Source organism: Macaca nemestrina, chromosome 3 (assembly GCF_043159975.1).
Source record: "Macaca nemestrina isolate mMacNem1 chromosome 3, mMacNem.hap1, whole genome shotgun sequence".
NCBI classification, from domain to species: domain Eukaryota; kingdom Metazoa; phylum Chordata; class Mammalia; order Primates; family Cercopithecidae; genus Macaca; species Macaca nemestrina.
The window spans coordinates 46695355-46720935 of record NC_092127.1 but is presented as its reverse complement, the minus strand read 5'-3'; the positions used below and the strand labels follow the sequence as shown (position 1 = coordinate 46720935).

The following is a 25581-nucleotide window of genomic DNA, read 5'->3' as shown; positions in this document are numbered from 1 at the left end:
CCTACTTTATAGTGAAGCTAAAATTGATTTTCTATTAACATATTCATTGTCATTTCAACATCAGCAATCCAGCTGGTATGATGAAGACCAGGTCAGCCCAGGAGAACCTCTCAAAACAAATGTGCATATTGATTCCTCTCTCTCTCCATTTGCTCTTGACCAGATTTAAGGCTTACTGTGATCTAGGGACACTTGGGAGTATATGTCTTTTCAAATAGAGATAACCCAAAAGCTTCCATAAATTTATTTTAAGGATTAATTTTACTGTTGAAACCTCACCTATAGTAGAATTCACTTCTCAAAGAAGAAATAAAACATTTTAAATAGTTTTCCCTCCTATGTACAAAAAAGATGAACTTTATATCAGTATGACTATGACAAAGAAAATATTAAGAACAATATCTTTTTTTGTGCAAATTACTACAAAAAGCTAGTATTCTTATTACATGTAATTTTATTTTAAAAACTCTGAAGATAGCATTTACCACTTTCCTGAAATCTCAAGTATAATTCTCCTTCTACTTTCTTTCATTTCCTTCCTTTTTTCACAAATGCCCAATCCAGCTCTTAATAATTTTTAAGAAAAGCCTAGAAGGCATTACCTTCGTGACTGATTTCCACCTTCAGCAACTGAAAAATCAGAATCACAATGGTGCAATTCCAAGTAAGTTCGTATTTAATGCCATAGATGCCAATTGTGATTGTTTCCAAAACTTGCTGATCTGGAATGATGAGTGTGAATTTTTCATTCAGAATTTCCCTTTATACCTTTAATAATTCCCTGGATTCTCAAACATAACTCCAAAATATTATTAGCTACAGGTTTCTTTTGCATTCAATTTGTCAAGTAAATGAGTCCTGCTGTTCTCTAGGACTTCTTTTGCTAGTGAGCTTTTGTATTTGGGCTGAAGTAACAGTGACCCCAAGTAATAAAGCAACAAAAAGAATTGCTTGGAACCCAAATCATGTGTCTGTATGTGAATAAACCTAATGCACATTGTGGTATATACCTGCTTTTCCTTTCATTCTGTATCTCCTCCCTGCCTACACCAATATTCACTATCATGTTGTATCTTTTCTAACAGTTATGCCATATCCAGTCTTTAAAAATCCTTGGAGTAGCATTTTAAACACAGGTTTATGTTACTTAGCAAAATATATTCTTTCCCAAATCAAAAAAATTTTTTTAAAAATTCAAAGTTATAATCTCGGTATGAGGGTTCTTGTACTCATTTGCCAACTTTAAAATACACCCATATCTGTAACATGAACGGATTCAGTCTCAAAATGTGGTTTGGCTAGTGAATTTGATTGGAAACTCATTCCTGATTTAGTGAATTTATTGAATATGATGAGGTATTGAGAATAGGCATCAGATAAAATTGCTTAATGATTCTTATATAGCTAAACTCTGATCCACGGAATTTTTGTGTATTCACATTAGAATTGAAAGGAGCTGGCAGGACCAGCAATAGACTGACATGTGTGCAGAAAAACATGGACTAAAAATATCTTGCATTTGTATGGCACATCACAATTTATAATTACTTAATTTCTTATGATTTATACCTGCTTCATATTGCACCTGCCTCAAAGGGTTGTAAGGATTAAATGAAACAATGTGGGTGACTCCTGCACACATACTTCAATCACAATGAATGGGAACTCTCATTCTGATGACTGATCCCATTGTCTTCTATAGGTGGTACACATTTCTATCTATCCTCATAAATCTGTTAGTCTTTTATTTAAGTTAGCATTGAAATTAAATAATAGTTACTTTCATTCACCTAGAGTTTTCTTTCTGAAGGGCATTGAGTGATTCACAGTGCATGAATTCCTCAGACTACATTCTATGTCTATATCATTATCTGTTTCTGGACCCTATATGTCAGTAGGAACAATTAAAAATAATACTGTATTGACTTCATATGAACTTTTTCAAACAAATTGTGTTTTTTTTTTTTTTTTTTTTTTTTTTTTTTTTTTTTTTTGAGACGGAGTCTGGCTCTGTCGTCCGGGCTGGAGTGCAGTGGCCGGATCTCAGCTCACTGCAAGCTCCGCCTCACGGATTTACGCCATTCTCCTGCCTCAGCCTCCCGAGTAGCTGGGACTACAGGCGCCCGCCACCTCGCCCGGGTAGTTTTTTGTATTTTTTAGTAGAGACGGGGTTTCACCGTGTTAGCCAGGATGGTCTCGATCTCCTGACCTCGTGATCCGCCCGTCTCGGCCTCCCAAAGTGCTGGGATTACAGGCTTGAGCCACCGCGCCCGGCCAAACAAATTGTTAATTCGTGCTTAACTATCCAGCTCATTGAAAATTATATTTCCTCTTCAAGATGCTTTCCTCTGTCAGCAGTCTCAATTAGTCCTATTTTTCCATTACTTCCAATCACAAAGCTGTAATTTTGACTCCTTTTAAAAAGAGTTATTATAAAACAGACTAAAGAAAAAAAAATAAAGAAACTCTTACTTCTGAGAGCTGAAGGTCCCTTCTGAGAAAGGATGGAATACTCTACATAAAGCCAACAATCACAGACATAAAATTAATCTGGAGCCATTCGCAAACTATTTTTTTAAACTGGCTTTAATTAATTTGCTTTTAAGAGAAATAAAATGCTAACATGTGATCAGTATAATAGTTTATTCTGTTAACTTTGCCCTATAAAATATTTGCTTGGTCTTCAGCAAAAAGCCAGAATCTCAACTATTTGGAGAATATTTTTAGTAGCATAATTACAATATATACTCTTTAAAAATAGAAAATGTTTCCGAGCTTTAGTAGTATAACAAACATTGGTAGTTTCTCACCCAGAAATTGTTCCCCACAAACACCTTTGTTATTGCTCACAGAATCTCAATTTTGTTTAGGTGTTGTTCACTAAACCCCAATTTTTACTAGGTATCAAACCCTCCAATGGCCTCATCTCTAGATCCAGTCCCAGTCCTAGACCCTGGAGGGGAATCATAATTTGTCCAGATCCTCTTGCTAGTGATTGCTTTACTCTGGGGTATATGATGTAGTGTGGACGAATGAATGAGACAAGAGAGAAAGTCTGATGAGAAGATTCTAAACAGAGATGTAGAGGAAAGAGTTCCTCTTTTGCTCCTCAATGTTGCCATGTCTATATGCTATGAAACTGTAGCAGCCATTTTGGGACCATGAAGGAGGTTAGCCTGAAAGGATTTGCTGAAGATGGCAGAGTAGAAAGATGAAAATAAAGTAAGATTTTCATGACATTAGAAAGCTGCAGAGTTAACAAAATTGAAACTGCCTTACCTCTAGCGTTCTTGCTAGGTAAGACAATTAATCCTCTTATTATTTAAGATACTCTAAGTTGAGATCCTAATACTTGCAGCCAAAATCAGCCCAACTAAGATACAGCAATATCATCTTATAAGATCCTTGATAACAGCTGTAAGATACCTAACTTTACTGATAAAAGTGGAGGCTCCTTCTCTTACTCTACGGCATTCCGAGCTCATTCTCTATCAGCTCCAAACTCTGTGGGCATGCATTATTATAACTTAGAAAGGAAAGGTGATTCGAAGTATTAGGCATATTAATAGATATGTCAAATATAAATGAGTAAGGACAACACATTATAATCATAAGAGAAGAGTATGATAAATAACAGACCTGAATTAATAGCTTTTGTAAAATTTATCATTTTGGATTGCCTACCCAGAACTAATGAATTTTTTTTTTCTTTTTTTTTTTTTTTGAGACGGAGTCTCGCTCTGTCACCCAGGCTGGAGTGCAGTGGCCGGATCTCAGCTCACTGCAAGCTCCGCCTCCCGGGTTCACGCCATTCTCCTGCCTCAGCCTCCCGAGTAGCTGGGACTACAGGCGCCCGCCACCTCGCCCGGCTAATTTTTTGTATTTTTAGTAGAGACGGGGTTTCACCGTGTTAGCCAGGATGGTCTCGATCTCCCGACCTCGTGATCCACCCGCCTTGGCCTCTCAAAGTGCTGGATTACAGGCGTGAGCCACCGCGCCCGGCCAGAACTAATGAATTTTTACGATAATCCGAATTAGGCACATGAAATTGTAAACAACAATGGTAGTATAGAATAATGGCTAGAAATGGCCAGGATGAGATGTAATAAGTTTAAACGTAAAGTCATAGATTTATGTCCCAGAAAATGTAATGTACAAATTTTGGAAAGATCTAAAAAGGAGTCCTGCTAGTTTTAACAGTTTCCAAATCTGATACATAATGAATAGTGTTATACGGCTGCAATAAACGTTATGGTATCTTACCTTCATTAATTGAGTATAGTGTCTAGATTTATGGCTTCCAGCCCCAGGTAGATATCAAAATTATGTGTAGAGCTTTTAATTAGTAAATTTTATTTTAGAGTAGTTTTATGTTCACAGCAAAATTGAGTGGAAAGTACACAGAGTTGTCATATATCCCCTTCCACTACAACACAAAACCTTGATATTGTCAATAGACCGAACTCCGTCTCTACCCGACTACATCAGATTGGTATATTTTTTACAATGGATATCTACAATGATACATCATTATCACTCAAAGTCCATAGTTTACTATGGGTCTGTTCTTGATGTACATTCTATGGGCTTTGACATATATGTGATGACATATACCTAGCATTGCAATATTGTACAGAATAGCTTCACTGCCCTAAAAATCCTCCATGCTCTGCCTATTCATCCCTTCTTCCCCGAAACTCTTGGCAACCACTATTCTTTTTACTGTCTCCATAGTGTTGCCTTTTCCAGAATGTCATATAATTGGAATCATACAGCATATAACCTTTTCATGTTGGCTTCTTTCCCTTAGTAATATTTATTTAAGTTTCCTCCATGTCTTTTTCTAACTTGATAGCTCATTTCTTCTTAGCACTGAATAATTTTCCATTGTCTGGATTTACCACAGTTTATTTATTCACTCACCTACTGAAAGGCATCCTGGCTGCTTCCAAATTTGGGCAATTATGAATAAATCTAGAAACATCCATGTGCAGGTTTTTATGAGAACATAAGTTTTCAGTTCATTTGGGTGTATGCCAAGAAGCATGATTGCTGGATCTTAGGGTAAGAGTATATCTAGCTTTGTAGCTAACTCCCTGTCTCCCAAAGCATTTTCATTATTTTGTATTTTCACCATTTTGTATTTTCACCAGCAATGAATGAAAGTTCCTATTGTTTCTGTAGTGCTTTTTTAAAATACCAATATCTGGGCCCAAATCCAGACCTAGTGAATCAGAATATTTTTGGATTGGACTTGGCTTTGTGCATTTTTTAAACTCCATAGGCAACAGGCAGTGACACTGGTCTAGATTCTAGATTAAGCAAGATTGGTTGTACTTAGCTCTGAATAGATCTCATCAGTGGGACATTATTTAGTTCTGAAATAATAGTTTTTTTAAAAAAGATATTTAAAAATTGAAGTGCAGCCGAAGGAAGCCAACCACAAAAGTGAAGAATCTTGCAATCATAGCATAGGATGAGTAGATGAAAGACCAAGAATATTTGGTCTAGAAGTGAAAGGACGTAGGGGGAACCCATGAAAGGAAGTCACATATTTATGCTGAATATTTAAGGCTTGACATGTGAAGAGTTGCTGTCATTTGTTATCTCTGAAATAAGAGTTAGGGAATTAATGTGTGAATGTTACAAGGCAAAAGAATCTCAGACCAATAGATAGAAAACTTTTCAAACCATTAAGTATTCAGCAATGAAAAGGACTGATTTTGGAAAAGAGTGAATGATCTCATAACTATAAATTCTCCCAGAGGCCCATGACAGTACAGAATAAAATCAGGAAGGTTGTAAAGGGGACACTCGCCCTCAACAAGGAGTGGATTAGAAAACTTCTAAGGTTCCCTTGGACTCTGCAATTCTATGATATTCTGAGCAAATATATTACATAGAGATGACAGAAACATGACAAAGAAACCAAACTTGAAATCCATTTGTTAAGGCCAGGCGCAATGCCTCACACCTATAATCTCAGCCCTTTGGGAGGCCAAGGTGGGAGGATCATCCGAGGTCAGGAGTTCGAGACCAGCCTGGCTAACATGGTGAAACCCCATCTCTACTAAAAATACAAACATTAGCCAGGTGTGGCGATGTACACCTGTAGTTCCAGCTACTCGGGAGCCCGCAGCATGAGAATTGCTTGAACCCAGATGGTAGAGATTGCAGGGAGCTGACAAATGTGCCATTGCACTCCAGCCTGAGTGACAGAGCGAGACTCAGTCTCAAAAAATAAAAAAAAATTTAAAAATCACTTGTTTAAAGCCTTTCATTGTATAGATAATTGCTAATACTAAGTGAACAACTCCTATGTGACTGTCTCTTTATGCATGCTATTCTTAATTCTTACAGAAACACAGAAAGATGAGATGGCTATTATCATTTTATAGATGAGGAAAGCAAGTTTCTCAAGAGTTAGTTTGACTCACTTAAAGCATTTAACTAGTATGTAGAAGAGAAAGCACTTGAATCAATGTCTTGCCAAAGCCAAACCCTTAATGACATCTAAGAGAAGTTCTACAAAATACACACTAAACCCCTGTTTTGTGTTCAAGATCAATGATCTGCCACCAATGTTAATTTTCAAGCTTAGTTTCCTTCCAAGTTCCAAGTTTCCTAGCAACAAGGCTTACATTAAAGTGGTTCTTTCAGATTCCAACACCATTTCGTTTTCTCTCTACATCTTGCTGAACCCAAACTCTATTAGAAAACTAGTCCAAATCCTCCCTCCTGAAACCTGTGTTGACATCAACTCAAAATGAATTACTTATCCCAAGAAGTCTCACTGCATCTTATATTAAGTCTCTCCTAGTACTTAAAATGTTCTGCTTTGCATGAATTACATGTGTGTGTATGTGTTGTCTAATAACAATTTTTGTAGGTGTCTCATTTCTTCTACTAAGCTCTAAAATTCACTCCTAAGTTCCCCTGAAAAGTTGAATATAACACAAGGCACATGGTAAACAATCAATACATTTTGATTCAATAAATGAATGGAGCAAACATACTTTGCCACAAAGAGGTTAAGTGATTTGTCCAAGATCACAAAGGTAATTTGGCTCTCAACCAGAACTTACCGCAGAGCTTGTATAGAGCTTTTTTAAAAAAATAATTTTAAAATGTCCTGTGAAGCAATTCTGGTACATACTTAGATAATAAGAAACAAAAAAAGAACATGTTAATTATTGATTCAGCTCTCCAAGGGGCAGGAGAAAAGGGGGGCTTTTTCCTAAACTTAAAAAAAAAAAAGTTTAAGGAAAGTCCTCTGATTTTCTTCTCTGAAGAAAGAAAACCCAAAAATCTATTTGTTGGCATTTTTATGATATGTTGCCTCAGTTAATTAAAGCCAAGCTAAAGTACCTCAAACCAAGATCTGTCAGTGCAGTCGCTAAATATACAATTGCCAAAGTTCACAAATATCCAGAAACCTACATTTCCAATTAAGTAGATAGTATCATGGAGTTGAGAACACATTTTCTGAACAAATAAATCTGGAAAATGCTATTCGTATGCCATCATATTTAAGAACAGCAATAAATCATTTTAACAGCTTCTCTGCCATGTCACACACGGGGAAGACAAAATATCTTTTAACTAACAAAAGAGATCAGAGAGGAAACTAAAATCAGAGATCTTGGTAGAAAAACATAGCAAAAGGATATAAATTATTGTAAAAGGTTATTGTTTTATTCAAATGGACAATTTACATAAATGACCAGCTATATACTTGAAGTTAGTGGCAACACATGTAAAAGCCTGCAAAACCAATTCCAGAGATGAAATCAATTATGCTGAAGAGCCACAATACTCTTACAGAGCAATCAATTAGGCTGAAAATTCATACTTTCAACTACTGACTCAAAATACTGGGAAAGTCATGTTACATAAAATAAGCTAATTGAAAAAAAGTGAATCCGATCATTTTAATGATTCTACCTATTCTCACATTAAATTTTGTATAAAACCACTGAAAATCAGATATTTTATGAAGAAAAGTGTTCCCTGAACAAACCGTGCTTTTTCTTTTACCTCTGGCCTAGCAATGGTGTTACCACATCCAGGAACACCATTGGCAATTATTTCTCTCTACCCTTAACTCTTCTACTTTGCCTAAATTGTACTCATTCTTTAAGTTTTAGATGACGAGTTATTACCTTCAAGAATTCCTCCCTGAATGTTCTTCCTAACGCTGGGTTAGGTATTCCCCAAATGAACACTAGACCTAGCACCCTGGTCTCACCCACTAATAAAGTACACATCACAGTGTTCTGTGATTTCTTATTTATTTGTATTCTCCCCAAATCTTGCAACATGAACACACACTCACACAGAAGCTTCTTTGGCCCAGGACGTAGCATCCACTATCTTCCCAAGAACACAATATGGACATAATTATTTTGCTTATATAAATACACTGTCATAAAAATAAGTAATTTTTATATTTTGCTTTTTGCTAAAAAATATCCACACCTTACTGAACATTTGTAATTGTATTCTGCAGCCTTCTCCACTTTGTCTCTTGGTCATGCTAACAGGAGCCCTCAGTCCTTCTGCAAGTTGGAAAATGTGTTGAAGTTTTGTGCATAGGTTCCTTTTGACATTTTCCATATTGATCTCCCCATTTGAGAATAGAGAAAATGTACTATATCATATAATTTATTTCAAATTGGTACCATGAAAACCTTTCTACAGAAAAACATACATCAGTGTGTGGCCAAGATTGAGAAATGTGTTCATTTTAGTATTCACACCAATATTTGCCAAATAACTGAGTCATATTTTTTTCTACTAAATTTGAATTTTATAAAAAGAGTGTTCACAGTGGATGCCATTGCAATAATTGTTGTAAGAGATTTTTAAAGCTCAACCTGTGATAGAAAACTTCAGTTGAAAGTCATTGTTAAGTTGACCAACCAGTTGTGATATTTGTTTCTATTCCTACACATTGACAGAAATAGAAAGATTGCGCCAGCCCTTTTTGTCGGATATTACATTAAGAAAATTACATTAGGCATTCTCTGTTAAAAGGGAACATTGGGGCAGCCCAGACTTTTTATATATTCAAATACAAATCAGTCACACTTAGACACTTAAGACAAGATAACATAATTCTAGCCAAGGGTGGAGCATAAACCATTCCCAAAACCTCTCAAAATACAGCAGGGCCAGCTGTGTAGATATAGGAACTAGACAGATTATGGTTGCTAGCCAAAAATAATCATTTCTGATTCTCTAGAGTCAAAATGAAACCCTGACACAATTGGATGTAAAAGAAAAATGTGTTGCATAACTTGAGGCCATGACTTGGGGTTGACTTCCCTTAATCTTCTCAGGCAGAGAGAGCTGCCTGTGATGTTATGCCAAATGCACACACACGACACTTGATCTCATTTATTCATTTTGATGCACTCTACGCACTCTACATGTCTGTGTTATGTGTCCTGACTCTCATTCTGCAACTCCCTCAAATTTTGTAAGCATCTTAGAACCTTCAGGGCTCATGGAAACACTGGTTAATACTAGAGTGGAGAAATAGCCATCCCCCTACCCACCTTACTTCTCTAACTGTACCCCCAACCCAAACACACACACAAATACATATGCACAGAGTTTCCCTAAGTTCAGAAGAAAAACTTTGGGAAGACAGATCGCCTTAGTGATAAAAATTTTCAGTATAATTATGGGAACCACCATAATCCTGTGAGGTGAGCTTATTCAAGAGTAAAAATAGCTGTCCTGAATGACACTGCATCTGGATAAAGCTCGCTTATGACACATTGCTGAACAGTAAAGCAATCCCACAAAAAGCACTTTTCAGCAAGCCAGACCAAATTTGTCCATGAATTTCCTTGTCTTGTTAGTTTAAATCTAATCCACTGCAGTATACTTTTCTAACAGACAAGCAACAGGTACGTTATCTTCCGTCATCACTGAAGTAGAAAGCATTCTATATGTGGTGTGGTGTGTGTGACATATATTTATTTGAAGAGGATGTGTGAGCAGGAAGAAACAATATCGGAACAAGAATGAAATCTTAGCAGCTCTCTGTGTCATTGCTGCTATGGTCTGAATGTTGAAACTTGATTGCCAATGTGATAGCATTAAGAGGTAGGACCTTTAGGAGGTGATTACATCATGAGAGTAGAGCCTTCACAAATGGGATTAATGATCTTATAAAAGAGGTGTGAGGGAGCTGTCCATTCTTTTTGCACTCCCACCTTCCATCATGGGAGGACACAGCGACAGGGCGCCATCTTGGAAGCAGAGAGCAATCCTTACCAAACACCGAATCTACTGCTGCCTTCAGTCTGGATGTCCCAGAACTGTGAGAAATAAATTCCTGTTGTTTACAAATAACCCAGTATAAGGCATTCTGTTATAGCCACAAGAATAGACTACAATTGTCATCTTGGAGAAGTCCTTTCATTTCTCTAAGCAGCAGTTTCTACTCACTTGCACCTACATTATCTTATTTCAATTTTAAATAATATTGTTAAAATTGCTTAAAAGCTTACATTTAAATATATTCTAAGTCTCTCTCCAAGTATGTTAACTTATTAACACTAACAGAAGTCTTTCATAATTTTTGTAAAAGTCATTAACACATTTTGCTGATAAAATTAAAATGGCAAATTTAAGAGAAATAATATTTTGATAGATATTAATTAATTTTCCCCTTGATTAGATTTAACACTAAATAACAATATGCAAAACCAAGAAACAAGCAACAGAACATTATGAAGAACCAATATATTGTCCTAATAAACAGGATGGAAGAGTTTCACCAGAAAAATCAACCCATGATTGAGAAGAGAAACTGAGCTTGAGAATTACAACATTAATATAACATCAGATCTTAAGGAAAAACCTGGAAGCCAAAAATATATTCAAATTGTACTTGTTACTTTTCTAAAGAACAAATAAATAATATCATAAGGAAGTAGGAAACTAGTAACCACCAATCAGTGTGCTAGCTGTGTCTACTACCACAGTAAAAGTGATGCCTGAACCAATTTTAACTATGGTTCAATTTTTATGCCATACAGCTCTGCAGCTAGGAAATTTTCTAAAGACAAGATTACAAATTTTGCTTTGTAAATTTTTTTTTAAATATCAGCAAAGAAGTAATGTCAATAGTCAAGACATGAAATTATCTAAGTTCTTATAAAATTGAAACAGAAAGGAAATTCTGTAAAAAATTAATGATTCAACATACTCATTGATGCTGCCTAAAAGCTCAATCTGCTCTTTAAAATTCTTTGAGCTTATTCATTTTAAGATGTTTTATTTCAAGTTCAAAAAGTTATGACAGAATGCTAATTTTATTACTTAATTTATGAGAGTATAAATTTTTCTTTCCTCCAAAAAGTTTTATCACATCCTCAAGGTATTTTTTATTCCCCTTTTTGATGTGTTAGACAAGATTACACATGCATATGCAATAAAAATATATAATTTACATCTGAAATACAAACTGCATTTAATCTGTACTTTGTAAGTAAAAACTCACAAGCAAACCAAAAACAGCAGAAGTTCTTTTCTCACTAAACTCTTAGGTTCATTTCTTGACTTTTAAAATAGTAGTTGGAAAAGTATATGAATGAACACAAACATCAAACAGATACTGAAATCCTCAAAGGTCATTTCTTGCTTTATACAATAATAAAAAATTCAAGGCAACTGTCAGAAAATAGCTGGCACAGCACCATACTGGGCTGACATCAAAGAAGGTGTTGATGTTATAGTTACTGTCAAATAAAAAAAAAAACCTTAGTTGGGGCTGTAATGATACTGAGATCCCACCCTGTGAACCTAACCATCTTGTTTTGACAAGAACAAAGAGAAACTAACTGTTCTCCTAGGAACATATTGGAATTCATAGCAGCCATTATTCCTCCAGGGATGTTTCTGAGAGAGGATAATGTCCTAAATCTCTGAGGATTTCTTTATTATGCAACACCCAGTATTAGTTTCCATCCTCTACCCCACCCTCCCACCTCCTGACATTAATGTTAATCAAGATCTACTCTGAAAACAAGAGACCCTTAACAGGCTGGAGATCCTCAGATACACATGCTAGAACACGGAGGTTAAGGCTAGACCATGGAGGCTCTTAAATATGAGGCTAAAAAGTTTGCTTGGTTAGAAAGGACAAAGGGAACCATGAAACTCATTAAGGCTAGGGACATATGAGATTTATTCTCTTAAGAGTAAATAATCTACTCTGGGGATGGTGCAATCAGAGTGTTTGAAAAAAGTGAAAAAGATTTGGTGGAATTGCTTTGACAAATAACCTAGAAAGTAAGAGAAATAAGAGATTAAGCCACAGTGAGGATACAGCAGAGGTGAGAGATCATGATGCTGCACAGACCTCAATCCAAAAAACGTAATGGCATTCTTCAACAAAGCTTGGTAACCTGACAGTGAAAAAAGCTGATAATGGAATGACCCCAAATTAGAGATTACCAAGCCAATGAAGATATTGAAGCTTTTAAAAGGTTAAGTATGGATCTAGAAGCACAGGTGAGGGAAAGGAGGTCTACAAAGTGCTTATGGGTGGGGGTGGCACTGAAGGGGTGGATGTGTAATTCTGCAAAATAAAATTACACAGGAGTTGTGACCACCTAAGTATGTCTTTATTATGCAACACCCAGCATTAGTTTCTATCCTCTACCACACAGCAAGCGGTAGACTGCACCAAAACACTCTCTCCAAATACAGCACAGAAATTCAGACTGGACCAACCACTTTGACTTCATTTAGAGGAAAGATTGTAATGGAAAAACAGTAGACAGGTGGAAGGTGGTCCTTGTAATTGAAAATAGATGTATTTCCCCACTGTCCTCCTAACAATCATGTGAGAGAGAATTTGCTTGAAGATAAAATTAACAAAACAGAATGACTTTGGATGGATCCAGAAAACTGTAAGGATTTTCACTGTTAACCTCATTATTTCTGTCACTTCTAAGGGAGATATCAGTAAAACCAGTTAACAGCATAGTATGCCAACATCTTTCTTTTATTTATATAAACATGGACTAAAATCCAGCATTATTTTTCTGATCATCTCTTATAAGCTATAATTCCAGCTCATAAAACTTGTATAAGAAACTCAGCAAAAAGCTTCTGTTTTTTGTTTGTTTGTTTGTTTTTGTGGTTTTTTTTAAATCAAATACAGGACAATGTAAGTCAATGTATCATTATTTTCCAGCTAACAAGGTGCTATTTTTTTCTCAATAAATATATTACTTCAGCTGAGGTTGGTCTGTTGAATTTTTCCAGCCCATTAGATTCTCACTTAATGAGATTTTTCTCTCTAAAGAAAATAGAGATATTGAATCAATATAACTTATAGAAAAGTCCAGAGCAGTGAAACATCTGCATAAACATCTTAATCACAGACATTGGAATCAGAAATAGAAATATCAGAATACCTATCCATCATGTTCTCATTACTTTAAATTTTATTTATATTGTACAACAAACATTATTTGTACGATATGCCTATCAGTTAATCATTTACATATCCACTGTTATGGCAAAATAAAATATTCAAACATAGAATAACAACAGAATAAGATGTAAGATATAAATGTTTGTCTCTTCTCACTAATGTCTATTTTAAAAATCACCTGGACTCATTAAATAATTCGTTTTTGTTGAGTCTGACAGCAGAAAGCATAAGGTCTTTTTTTTTTTTTTTTTTTTTTTTTTTAGATGGAGTCTCATTCACTCTCTCACCCAGGCTGAAGTGCGATGGTGGCATGATCTTGGCTCACTGCTACCTCAAGTGAATCTCCTGCCTCAGCCTCCCAAGTAGCTGGGATTACAGCCGTGCACCACCATGTCCAGCTAATTTTCGTATTTTCAGTAGAGACGGGGTTTCACCATGTTGGCCAGGCTGGTCTTGAACCCCTGACCTCAAGTGATTCTCCTCCCACAGTGATTCTCTCCCAAAGTACTGGGATTACAGCCATGAGCCTTTATGCCCAGCCATAAAGTATTTTCTCGCAAAAAAAATCTAAAGCAAAATGAAATCAATGTGTGCTTCCTTACCTAAGACCATAGGAGGCTGGAACTGGAATAGGGTTTAGAAATTGTGTCCATGGATTTTTAACCCCAGAGGGTCCACAGATGACACCAGCGTCTGAAATTACACAAGGAAGAACACATGTACTTGTGGATGTGTAGAGTGGGAGGAGAAATAATAGAGATGATATACGTAGAGTTCAGAAGATTCTTAATGACTCTAAAAAAAGTAAGAGCACCCTCTTTAACTCAAACTCTTTATCTCACACAATAGGAAAAATAGAGGCCCAGATTGGGGAATAAAGTCACCCAAGGTGATGAAACTAGTTAGCGATTCAGATGACACTGGTTTCCTTAACGATAATCGAAATGCTCATTCCACTTTTCACACTGCCTCTATTCAAAGCCCTCCAATGTGAAATTTTAAAAATGCAGCTTTTGAAAATGGGAAGTTACAATACTTTACTGTTTGCTTTGTCACTCTTTTAGATTGTTCTTCTTCTGGGAAAAAAAAAAAAACAGTTTGGAGCTTAAAAGTGGGAATTCATTTGAAAGAGGGAGAAAACTCTAAAGAAGCAGGATGCCCTTGCTTCCAAACTAGGAAAGAGATATGAAAACTTAATCTTCCAGCCAAGACAAGTTTTAAACATGATAAGGGTAGGTAGGTAATATTAGACAATTTGAGACCCCTACGTCTGTTATAAACCTCATTGAGTATAGAGTGATAGGAATGGGCTGGCTCTGCAGCCAGATTATCTGAGTTCAAATTCAGTCTCTTTCACTTTCCAGGTGTAAAGTCTCAGGCAAGTTACTTAACTTAGCCTCTCTGTGCCTCTGTCTCAAATACATTGGGGACAGTAGTAGTACTTGTCTTTATTTGGGTTTCTCAAAAATAGAACATGACAAGATCTCGGACACAGGTATTTGGCTTGGGAGATGTCTCTGGAAGGAGTTATGAATGACAAGAGTGAGACAGAGCTATAATAGGAGTAAATTATAGAAGTCGCTTCTATAAGCAATGGAAGTTTGACTCAGCTGAGACTTCCAAGAGTGTACAGAATGCCTTATAGAACTGTCCATTCAAAGGGTGGGAAGCTAGAGAATTTACCCACCAGCTCTTGTGCGTCTGTGGTTGAGGGTTGCCCTGAGAATGTTAAATCCACTTCACTTCTGTGCCAGGACATAAAAGGATCTAGTGACTTCCTGCACTTTAGAGAAGGCCTGAACAGGCAGACTGATACTTGTGCATGGAGTGAGACACTCAGCACAAGTCTGAGCTCACACAAAACTCTCTGCCATAGTGATGGCTGAAATCTGAGTTATGTCACAGTGACACAGGGCACTGGAAGCATTGGCTGTGTTGTCTACCTCAAAAGCATTGTTGTAGGGACTTAATAAAGTAATTCATGTAAAGTGGTTAGAACAAACCTCACATATAGCAAGGGATCAATTATGTTAGCTGTGATACTTCTTTTTAACATTTACTGAGTGCCTACCAGACACTAAGTACTATACCATGTGATACAAAAATAATGACAATAAATTAAGTGAATAAATAAATACTAAACACTCTGCTCTCAGTCTCTTCACAGTTTACCACAGGCAGCAAAGAAGCATTTGCCAGTCAAAGCAGTAGACACCAAGATAAATGTATATATTGGGGGGTAATTGCTACACAAAGTGGATAGCAACACACTCTGCCCAGAGATCATAACAGTCAGAAAGATTTCCTAGAGGATGTGCCATCTGAGCACAATATTACCAGACACATAGGAGTGGCCTCAGGAATGGCCGTGGAGATGACTGAAATCAGTTAAGTCACAATGACACAAGGCAGTGAAGGCATTGGCTGTATTATCTACCTCAGAGCATTGTTGTAGGAATTTAATAAAGTAATTCATGTCAAGTGGTTAGAACAAAGCTGGCACATAGCAAGAGATGTGCATTTCAAGTACTGAGAGCAACATATACAGAAGCAAGTCACAGAAGCAAGAAAGAACATGGAGCTTTTAGAGAACAGCCAGGGCGCTCAAGGAGGCCAAGACATTGAATTCCATGGCTGACTGTTAGAAAATAAAGCTGTACCATGAAGAGGTCAAGCTGTGGTCATAAAGGATAAACAGCTACATTTGCCTTAGTTTGGGATTAATTCTACGGGCAAAAGGGAATAAGGAAAGGATTTGTTTTTAGGAACTTGCTGGAAGTATGGAGGATAGATTTGTGGAAAACTATACCGGATACAGAAAGGATCAGATGGTATTCTATTACAATAATCCAAGGTAAATGTTGTGAAGATCTGAACTCATCTGGAAGAGTGGTAGTGAAGAGGTCAAATTTATAGGTTTTGATGACTGGATATACATGGAAATTAAGAAAGAATCATGTTTCTGAGATGACCCCAGGTTTCTGTCTTAAGTGGTTGCTTGTTTAGCAATGCTGTCAACCAAACAGGAAATAAATAAGGGACATGCATCTTAAAGAAAGGAGAAGAAAATAATGAGCTCTTTTTTGTTTTGTTTTGTTTTTGTTTTTGAAACAGAGTCAATGAGCTCATTTTGAACCTGTTGGCTTTGAAGGATCTACCTAGTGCACGCTCTCTGCAGCTGCTCTACTCGTGTCCATTGTGAACTCAGCGAAAGCGAGGTGAGAAAGGCACAGAGAGGTCCCCATAATGCTCTGCAAGGCACTTTGCAGGATTTTTCTTGATCCCAAAGTGAAACCAGACCTTAATAAGTACACCTGCGATATTTTAGTCAACTATAACTAAGCTACATGCAACTATTTTTTAACTCTGCTAGTTTACTATATCATCGTTAGAGTAGACATTAAGAACATGGCACATGGGTGTTTAATGATATGATGTGAATTAACATTATGTCTGAAATTCCGCTATGGATGATTACTCTTAAGTGATTGTTCTTTTCAGAAATTTTTATTTTAAAAGTGCAAATACCAGCCAGGTGTGGTGGCTCATGCCTGTAATCCCAGCATTTTGGGAGGCCGAGGCAGGTGGATCACCTGAGGTCAGGAGTTCAAGACCAACTTAGCCAACATGGTAAAACCCCATCTCTACTAAAATACAAAAATTAGCCAGGTGTAGTGGTGCACCCCTGTAATCTCAGCTACTCAGGAGGCTGAGGTGGGAGGATTGCTTAAGCCAGGAAGACAGAGGTGGCAGTGAGCTGAGATCCCACCACTGTGCTCCAGCCTGCACAACAGAGTGAGACCCTGTCTCAGAAAAATAAAAAATAAAATCATAAAAGTAAAAGTGCAAATACCTTTGGACCCACACATTGGGTATTATTACTCGTTGACAAATCTGTTTTTCTTCAAGTGAGAGAGAGGCTCATAGAAAATGGGAAGTCATTGAAGACCAACTTCATTATTTTAGCTCTTTGAGCTCAGCCTTCAAATTCTGGTATGATGTGTGGCGTCAAAAAAAAATTACATTAAAAACTGACTGAGTTATCCTTGCAGAATACTGATAACAGTTGTTTGCTTAGTCGGTTGGTTGGTTTACAAAATCAGATCATTTCTTAGTCACAGGAGTTTGCCAAAGAACCTGAAGTATTCCCTTGGTTGGATATAAAGCCAGCAACTTTGGTCCAATACCAATGTTCCATGTATAATATTAAGTTATATTATCTAAAATTTTAGAATAAAGATAAACATTTAATCATGTTAATATAAGTAAAAGGGCTGTAATTTGTGAGAAGACGTAAGCCAGTCTCTCAGCTTACAGAGAAGACGAACTTTTCTGACAGATCATTTTTTTCAGTGAATTAATCGCATTGGTTTTCCTGCCTAATAAACTGACACCAGGAGCATCAAATCTTCATCTCCTCTATTAAGTGAAACTATTCCCACTGCCTTCCTACCATATTATTTCATTAGGCAAGTACCTTAGGTCAGAGTTTATTTTACCAATTATAGGCCTCATCAATTCCCCAATCTCAGTTTTCAAAGGCTCTAATAGGAATTTAAGTTTCCTATAACTAACAAGCAATTTCATTAGAAAAAGAATGAAAGAGGAGTGATTACAGGATTAAAGAGAAAACACATGCACTCATCTGTGCCGTATTCTCTGAGAGGCAGTGGTGATACAAGTGTGGTATCTGCTTCCAAGGGGCTCACAGTCAAGCATAAGAAAAGGCTGTGATGTGCGTGGAGAGCTATAAGACACGGCACAATTCTTACCACAGGAAAAGGATCTGGCCGCCTAGACAGCACGGCAGACTGTCACTGAGATGGCATTAGTCCAGCAGTTAGTCAGTCAATAAATACATATTAAGGCAGGTACTATTGTAGATAACTCATAACTCATTCTAGTTGGAAAGTGCAGGTAACAAATGCATCCTGCACCCAGTATGGGCTACAGAGAATTTGAAATCACAGGATGCTCATTATCCAAAGTGGTCAGGGAAGACTTCTGAGGACTTGAAGGGGAAGCTCTGAAAGAAAAGCATCTCGAGCTCAAATTACAAGAACAAAGTTCCTACACAAGAAAAAGTTTCTTGGTCATGTTTGAGTGACAGAAAGTGGGTAAATGTCACCATACCATGTGAACAAAGAGGAGAGAGACAAGCTAGAAGTTACTCAGGGGTCAAATTAAGCGGGCCATTGGATAATGTGGTTAGAAATTTACATTTAGTTCTAAGTAGAAGCCATTGGAGAAGTTTTAAAATGGGGATGTTATGATCTGATGTACACCCTAGAGAAGTTTCTCTGGCAAATGTATGGAGAACCAATTTTAGGGAAGTAATAATGAAGGCACGTAGACCAATTAGGAGGCTCTGAATGTAGTTCAGGAAAGAATATGGTGGTACTATTCCAGGTAAGAAATGATGGTGGCTTGGACCAAAGCTGTGGAAAAGGAGATGGTAAAAATCTGTAAGACCCGGATATATTTTGGTAATGAACTGACAGGTCTTATTCATGAATACCATGTGGAAAGGAGAAATCAAGGCTTATGCTCAGGTTTGGCCTGAGTACTGCAGTGCTGTAAATGGTTGTACCTACAAACCACTTGCCTTGGTCACAAGGGAAACTTGTGACCAAGAAGTGATCTGATTTTGTAAACCAACCAACCAACTAAGCAAACAACTATTATCAGTATTCTGCAAGGATAACTCAGTCAGTTTTTAATGTAATTTTTTTTTCACATCACACATCATACCAGAATTTGAAGGCTGAGTTCAAAGAGCTAAAATAATGAAGTTGGTCTTCAATGACTTCCCATTTTCTATGAGCTTCTCTCTCACTTGAAGAAAAACAAATTTGTCAGTGAGCTGAGAAAACAGTACTGCAGTGCTGTAAATGGACTTTTACTTAAGATAAGGAAGAGGAAAAAAAAAATCAAGAGTTCTCTGGTCATGATAAGTTTGTGATTCTAATTGGAAAGGCAAGGGATTAAGTAGATACTTGGATATGTGAGTACAAGATAGGTAAAGACAAGTCCAGGCTGGAGATATCAATTTGTGAGTCATCAGGGAATAGATGGTTTTGAAACGATCTTAATAAGGCCCTGAAATGTGTCATTCATTCAATTCACACTTATGAGGTATCTGTAATGTGTGAAGAAGGTACTATTCCTGTGCTGGGATAACCAGGATGCCTGTCCTTAAGGAGCTTACAGCAGAGTGTGTGGAGGCGTGTGTCTCTGGGGGTGAGAGTGAGGCATCAATAAGTAAAATACACAGCAGAAGGAAATAGCTGTGAAAGAGAATGAAGCAAAGTGGTGTTGAAGTTGTGATTAATTCCAACGAAACAATCTGTTTCTCCTAGACCAGCACATTTCAGATGACCCTTAAATAATGCATAGATACCAGTAGGTAGATGAAAAGGAAAGGAGCTGAAGTTCAGTGAGGGCAATAGCAGGAAGATGCAAAAGCAAATGCAAAACACCGTCATGGCGCAAGAAGGAATAAACGAATAAACAATACACAAACCCAACAGTAAAAGAGCCTAAAGTCTACATAGGGAAACTGACATGTAAACAAATAATAAAAGTGGCTGTCCAAAGGAGTGTGGGTGATGTATGAAGGAACATTCACCCTGTGAAATTTGATGCTTTAAAGACAATCTGGCCAGGCGTGGTGGCTCACGCCTATAATCCTAACACTTTGAGAGGCCAAGGCAGGTGGATTGCCTGAGCTCAGGAGTTCGAGACCTGCCTGGGTAACATGGCGAAACCCTGTCTCTACTAAAAATACAACAAATTAGCTGGGTGTGGTGGCGTACGCCTGTAATTTCAACTACTTGAGAGGCTGAGGAACTAGAATTGCTTGAACCTGGGAGTCAGAGGTTGCAGTGAGCTGAGATTGCACCACTACACTCCAGCCCAGGTGACAGTGAAACTCTGTCTAAAAAAAAATGTTAAAAAATTTGAAAAAAAGACACAATCTAACAGTACAGTTGTTAATAAGGTCTAAATCTTAAGGACTCAGGAAATGGATGCTCTTAGAAACTGATCCTGGAAAGTAAAAATGAAAGCATCCTCCTAGACTAGAGATAAGAAAGAAATTAGTTAATATTAATAAATAATATTAGCAAAAAAGTTAGAACTCTAGTGTGGCACAAGAGCAGACATAAAATCCAAAGGTTGGTATTTTCCACTAAAAAATTACCTTATTGACATTTTTTTATTTTTTATTTATTTTTTGTTTCACAGCAATAGGGGTTTTTTATTTGTTTCTTAAATATGAACATTATGGTATGCTCTAGGCCTTCCCAGTCTGCTGGGAAGGGCCATAGCTATTGAAAAATATAAACATAGTGACATGGGAATCTGGAGGCTAAAATTTCACGGGAAAAATGTCCTCACCTTTTATTATTGTATGCAAACCATTGCCAACAAATACAGAGCTTAGAAATGACAGATTTTCTACTTACCATGTACTTATATTTTAAAGTGGCAGAACTGTCTAATGGAATATACAGTTTATTATTAAAATTCAAATGAGCTACACATATGTGCACACACAAATGTACACACACACATTGCTCTCTATACATTCGGTATACTAGGATATTTCTCGATGTGAGATTTACTATCTACAAGCTCAATTATTTTTACTGGAAGAGCTAAAATTTTAAAGCAGCTTGAGCTTCAATGTGATACACTTCTTAGAGGGCAGATGTGATAGAAGACATCATAATTTCACATTCATCTCTGTATTCCTGAGGTTCTGTAATTTTTTAAAACATGAGTCACAAAGTAGAGATGTGTGAAGAAGAAATGCACAGGCATGGAAACACATAAGCAAGAAAACACTATTTCTCCAGTATTATCAGAAGGGTGGTGACTAAAATTTCTGCTGTTGTTGTTTCCCCAGAAGAGAATGAAACTGATCTGAATTTTTGGAGAGTAACAGCCATCTGTTCCCATGGATAACAACAGTAGCGCTGCCCTCCAAAAGTTATTCCTATTCACTGGAGTTGGCCTCAAGCATCATTTTACCAGATAGTATTTAAAACTGAGATGGTAACATCCAATATTAAAACCATGGTGGTGTTTTGTTTTCTGTCTTAATTTTATCGCCTTTAACTTTTTGTTAGTTTTCTTAAGAGAAGAGTGCATGTACATAAATAAAATCTCAGAGGCTTTTCTTTAATCCGTTCCTCAGAGTGCTCAACAATTATTTTTCCCTTTCTATCCAGACTGTGTAATTCCAAGATGATCAGAGAAAAACTTGCCAACTGGATGTCATAAGTAAATAACTTGTTTCTGAGGCCTGCCTGGAGCTGTCTGAACCAGTGCAATCGTGGAGGTGTTGGCTAACGCAACAGTAATCACAGCATCTGAGATGAAGACACCTTCGGGCTCATTCCTGTTCAACTGTTCTTCACGATGCCATTTCTTTAGCCTCTGTCTGAAGATCATTAAAAGGTAGTGCTGCAACCCTCTCCAAAGGCAGGTTAGTTATATTTGGACAGCTTAATAATCATAAAATTATTCTTTCAATCTAAGTTAAAATCTGCTCCCATGGAACTTGAATCAATTTGTTCTTTTTCTTCCACTGGAAACTAAAGTGAGCATGATCCCTTTACATACAACATCTGAAATATTTGAAGGCAGTAATTATAAGTAATTCACCTACAACAACTTCATAAACACTTATTCGATTATAAGTACTTCATCAATATTATCTCTTTCATTTTTTAATCACCTGTTCCATTTACAAGCTGTTTACCAGAGTTATTTATTGATTTTGTCTTCTGCATATTTTGTTTGTCTCTTTTTAAATGAGTTATTTTGAAACTGTTTTAGACTTACAGAAAAATTGCAAAAATAGGGCAGAATTCCCATCTACCTTACACATGCAGTTTCTCTTATTAGCATCTTACATTAGTATGTATATTTGTCACAATTAGTGAACCTATATTGATATAATTAACTGAAGTTCATACTTTACTTAGATTTCCTTAGTTTTTAATGTCCAGATTTCATCTAGCTATTTCATTAGGCTCCCCTTTACTGTGATAGTTTCTCAGGGTTCCTTGTTTTTTATGACCTTGATACTTTTGAGGAATACCAGTGAAGTATTTTGTAGAATGTCTTTCAACAGAAATTTGTCTGACGATTTTCTTATAATTAAACTGGGGTTATAGGCTTACAGAGGTAAACCAGTGGTAAAAGTGCTATTTTCATCATATAGTATCAAGGGAAGATACCACGAACATGATTTATCACTGTTGATGGTGACCTTGATCATCTGGTGAGACAGTGGTTGTCAGGATTCTCCTCTGTAAAGTTACTCTCCTCCACGCATTCTTCTTTACTGTACTCTTTGAACCAATGTATTATACAGAGCACACAGTTCAAGAATGGATAGTTATGCTCAAACTTCATGAAGGCAGAGTATCAGCATATGATATTTAGAATTCATTTGCATCAGATACTTGTCTTTGTCCGCCATTAATTTACTTATTAAATCATTTATTATATCCACATGGATATGTTGAGTATCCTTCTGTATGCTTATTTACCCTCTACATATTTTTTTCCTTTCTTCCTTTCTTCCCTCCTCCCTCCCTCCCTTCCTTCCTTCCTTCCTTCCTTCCTTCCTTCCTTCCTTCCTTCCTTCCTTTCTTCCTTCTTTTTAAGGGAGATGGGATCTCACTGTGTTGCCCAGGCTGGTCTTAAATTCATGGGCTCAAATAATCCTCCCACCTTGGACTCTCAAACTGCTGGGATTACAGGCATGAGCCACCATGCTGTATATTTTCTTTAGTGAAATGTCTATTTAAAATCAGATTTTTTTAATGTTCAGTTTTTTATATATTTTATGTATATTATATATTCTGTCTAAAATACATCTGTTATCAGATATGTTATTTAGGAAGGAAGCATCTCATTTCTCATTATTAAGCATGATGTTTACTGTAGGTTTTTTTGTAAATGATATATTGAGAATACTCCTATTCATATTAGGTAAGAGTTTTTATGATAAATGAGTAGTTGATTTTGTCAAATGCTTTTTCTGCATCAACTGATATGATCATCCAATGTTTCTTTTTAGCCTATTGATATGATTGATCTTTGTATTTTAAAATATATCTATGTCTTTCCATATAGAGTGTATATGGGGGTCCCAAACCCCCAGGCTGTGTACCGGTACCAGTCTGTGGAGTGTTAGGAACTGGATCGCACAGCAGGAAGGGCGTGATGGGCAAGCAAGCATTACTGCCTGAGCTCTGCCTCCTGTCAGATCAGCGGTGGCGTTAGATTCCCATAGGAATGCAAACAATAGTGAACTGTGTATGTGAGGGATCTAGGTTGAACACTCCTTATGAGAATTTAACTAATGCCTGATGATCTGAGGTGGAACAGTTTTATCCCAAAACCATCACCTCCCCACCCCTCCCCAGTCCGTGGAAAAACTGTCTTCCATGAAAGTGGTCCCTGGTACCAAAAAGGTTGGGGAGTGCTGATATAGAGTACTACGTTGATGTTGACAGGACACAGGCAAATTCCTAAACAGACAGGGCTGGGTCCCTGGTGAAACCCAACTTTCAAGCCAAAGACAGTTTAAAACCTGAAAACTGAGCTGCCAGTTCCAGATAGAGTCCACAACCAAAGTGAGAACTTCTATCCCCATCTTACCTTCTCTCTATGTATATTGGTTGGTTGTGGACAGTGCCTTTTAACCAATCCATGGTGCTTTCTCCAAGCCCACCCATGGACCAATGAGCAAGCATTCCCCAATTTTAAGCCCATAAAAAGCCCAGACTCAGCTGCACAGAGAGCTACCCCTGCTTTCAGGGTCCCCTCTCACAGGTGAGAGCATTCTTTCTGTCACTCAGTGAAATTCTTCTCTGCCTTACTCACTCTCTGGTGTCTGCGCACCTCATAGCTCTTGGTCTCAGGACAAGAACTTGGAACTGGCAGAGCTGCAGGCAGCAGGAATAAAAGAGTTGTAACATGCTTCTGCTTGCTAAGCTACCAGAGTAAAGAGCTGCAACATTTCTTGGGGACTCAGACCTCGGACACCCCGAGAAAGAGCTGTAACATCCCTTGGAGTTCTGCGATTGCTGGTATCTCCAAGTTTTCGGACCCCACCATGTTCCTCTCATCTAGACACCAGAGCCCAACATGGAAGCCGCTCACGGCATGCCCAGTCCATCCACAGGCTGAGCTCTGTGCCACAGCAGGCGTGGGATCCAAGTGGGCGGAGCGAGCCCCATAGGCCCAAGCGATGACCAGACAGAGGTGGCAGCGGCTGCGGATATTTCCGGCTGGTGAAACGGCACAAAAGGAATCCTGTAACGATGTGACTATTACTTCCTTTGTTTCTACTAATATAAGTGATATATGTATTAATTTTTCAATACCCTGATACCCAATTTGTGCTTGCTATTGAGAAAAGTCTCAAATTATTTTCTCTCACTAATTATTCTTGATTTAGATAGTTTCCATTCTCATGTAGCTGATTTTTTATTTCTCAATATACAATCTTACAATTATCAAATTTAATTAAATATTCATTAAACGAGTATGTATTGAATGCCTTCTGTGTGCTCCTCTATTTTAGGTACTGGGAATTGAGCATTGAGTGGAACAGGCCATGTCCTTGTTCTCATCAAACTTGCATTCTGATGGAGATGACAAAACATAAATAAATAAAAAATTACATATATCAGATTCTAATAAGTACTATGAAAAAATAGAGCAAGGTCTGGGAATACACTGAGGGCTGAGATGTTAGTTCACTGAGCATGGTCAAGAAGGGCCTCTCACATTAAATGTGATATGTGATGCATGAGAAGTCAGTTTATTGAGATTTATCTTTTGAGTTCTGCCATCGAGCATATTTTATCATTTACAGCTTTGCATTATTAAGTGCAATCAGCAGGACAGGGCCAAGGACAGAGCTCTGTTGACTGTATGGCTCTATAGCTTTGAACTGTGTCAACTCAGCTCTGTGGGAACTACATTTCCCATAATTCCTTTCCATTGTGGTTAAGATTGGCTACAAGAGAAATTTATGGAGATTGAAAGTCAAGAGGGAAGCAGCAGCCACATTGATGCTGGGAAGATTTGGA

At 37.3% G+C, this 25581-nt stretch overlaps 1 protein-coding gene across 3 annotated transcripts in view; it reads right to left on the bottom strand.

Annotated features, from left to right (window-relative positions):
• The window catches only part of LOC105493295 (inositol polyphosphate-4-phosphatase type II B), an 822839-nt gene that overhangs the window by 725090 nt on the left and 72168 nt on the right, over positions 1–25581 (bottom strand). The window contains exon 2 of one of the 3 annotated variants that reach the window (XM_011760835.3): positions 14065–14155. The exons of the other annotated variants lie outside the window; for them this stretch is intronic. The gene's annotated coding sequence lies outside the window, so the exon portion shown is untranslated. The remainder of the gene's footprint in view (positions 1–14064; positions 14156–25581) is intronic. 3 annotated transcript variants of the gene reach the window in all.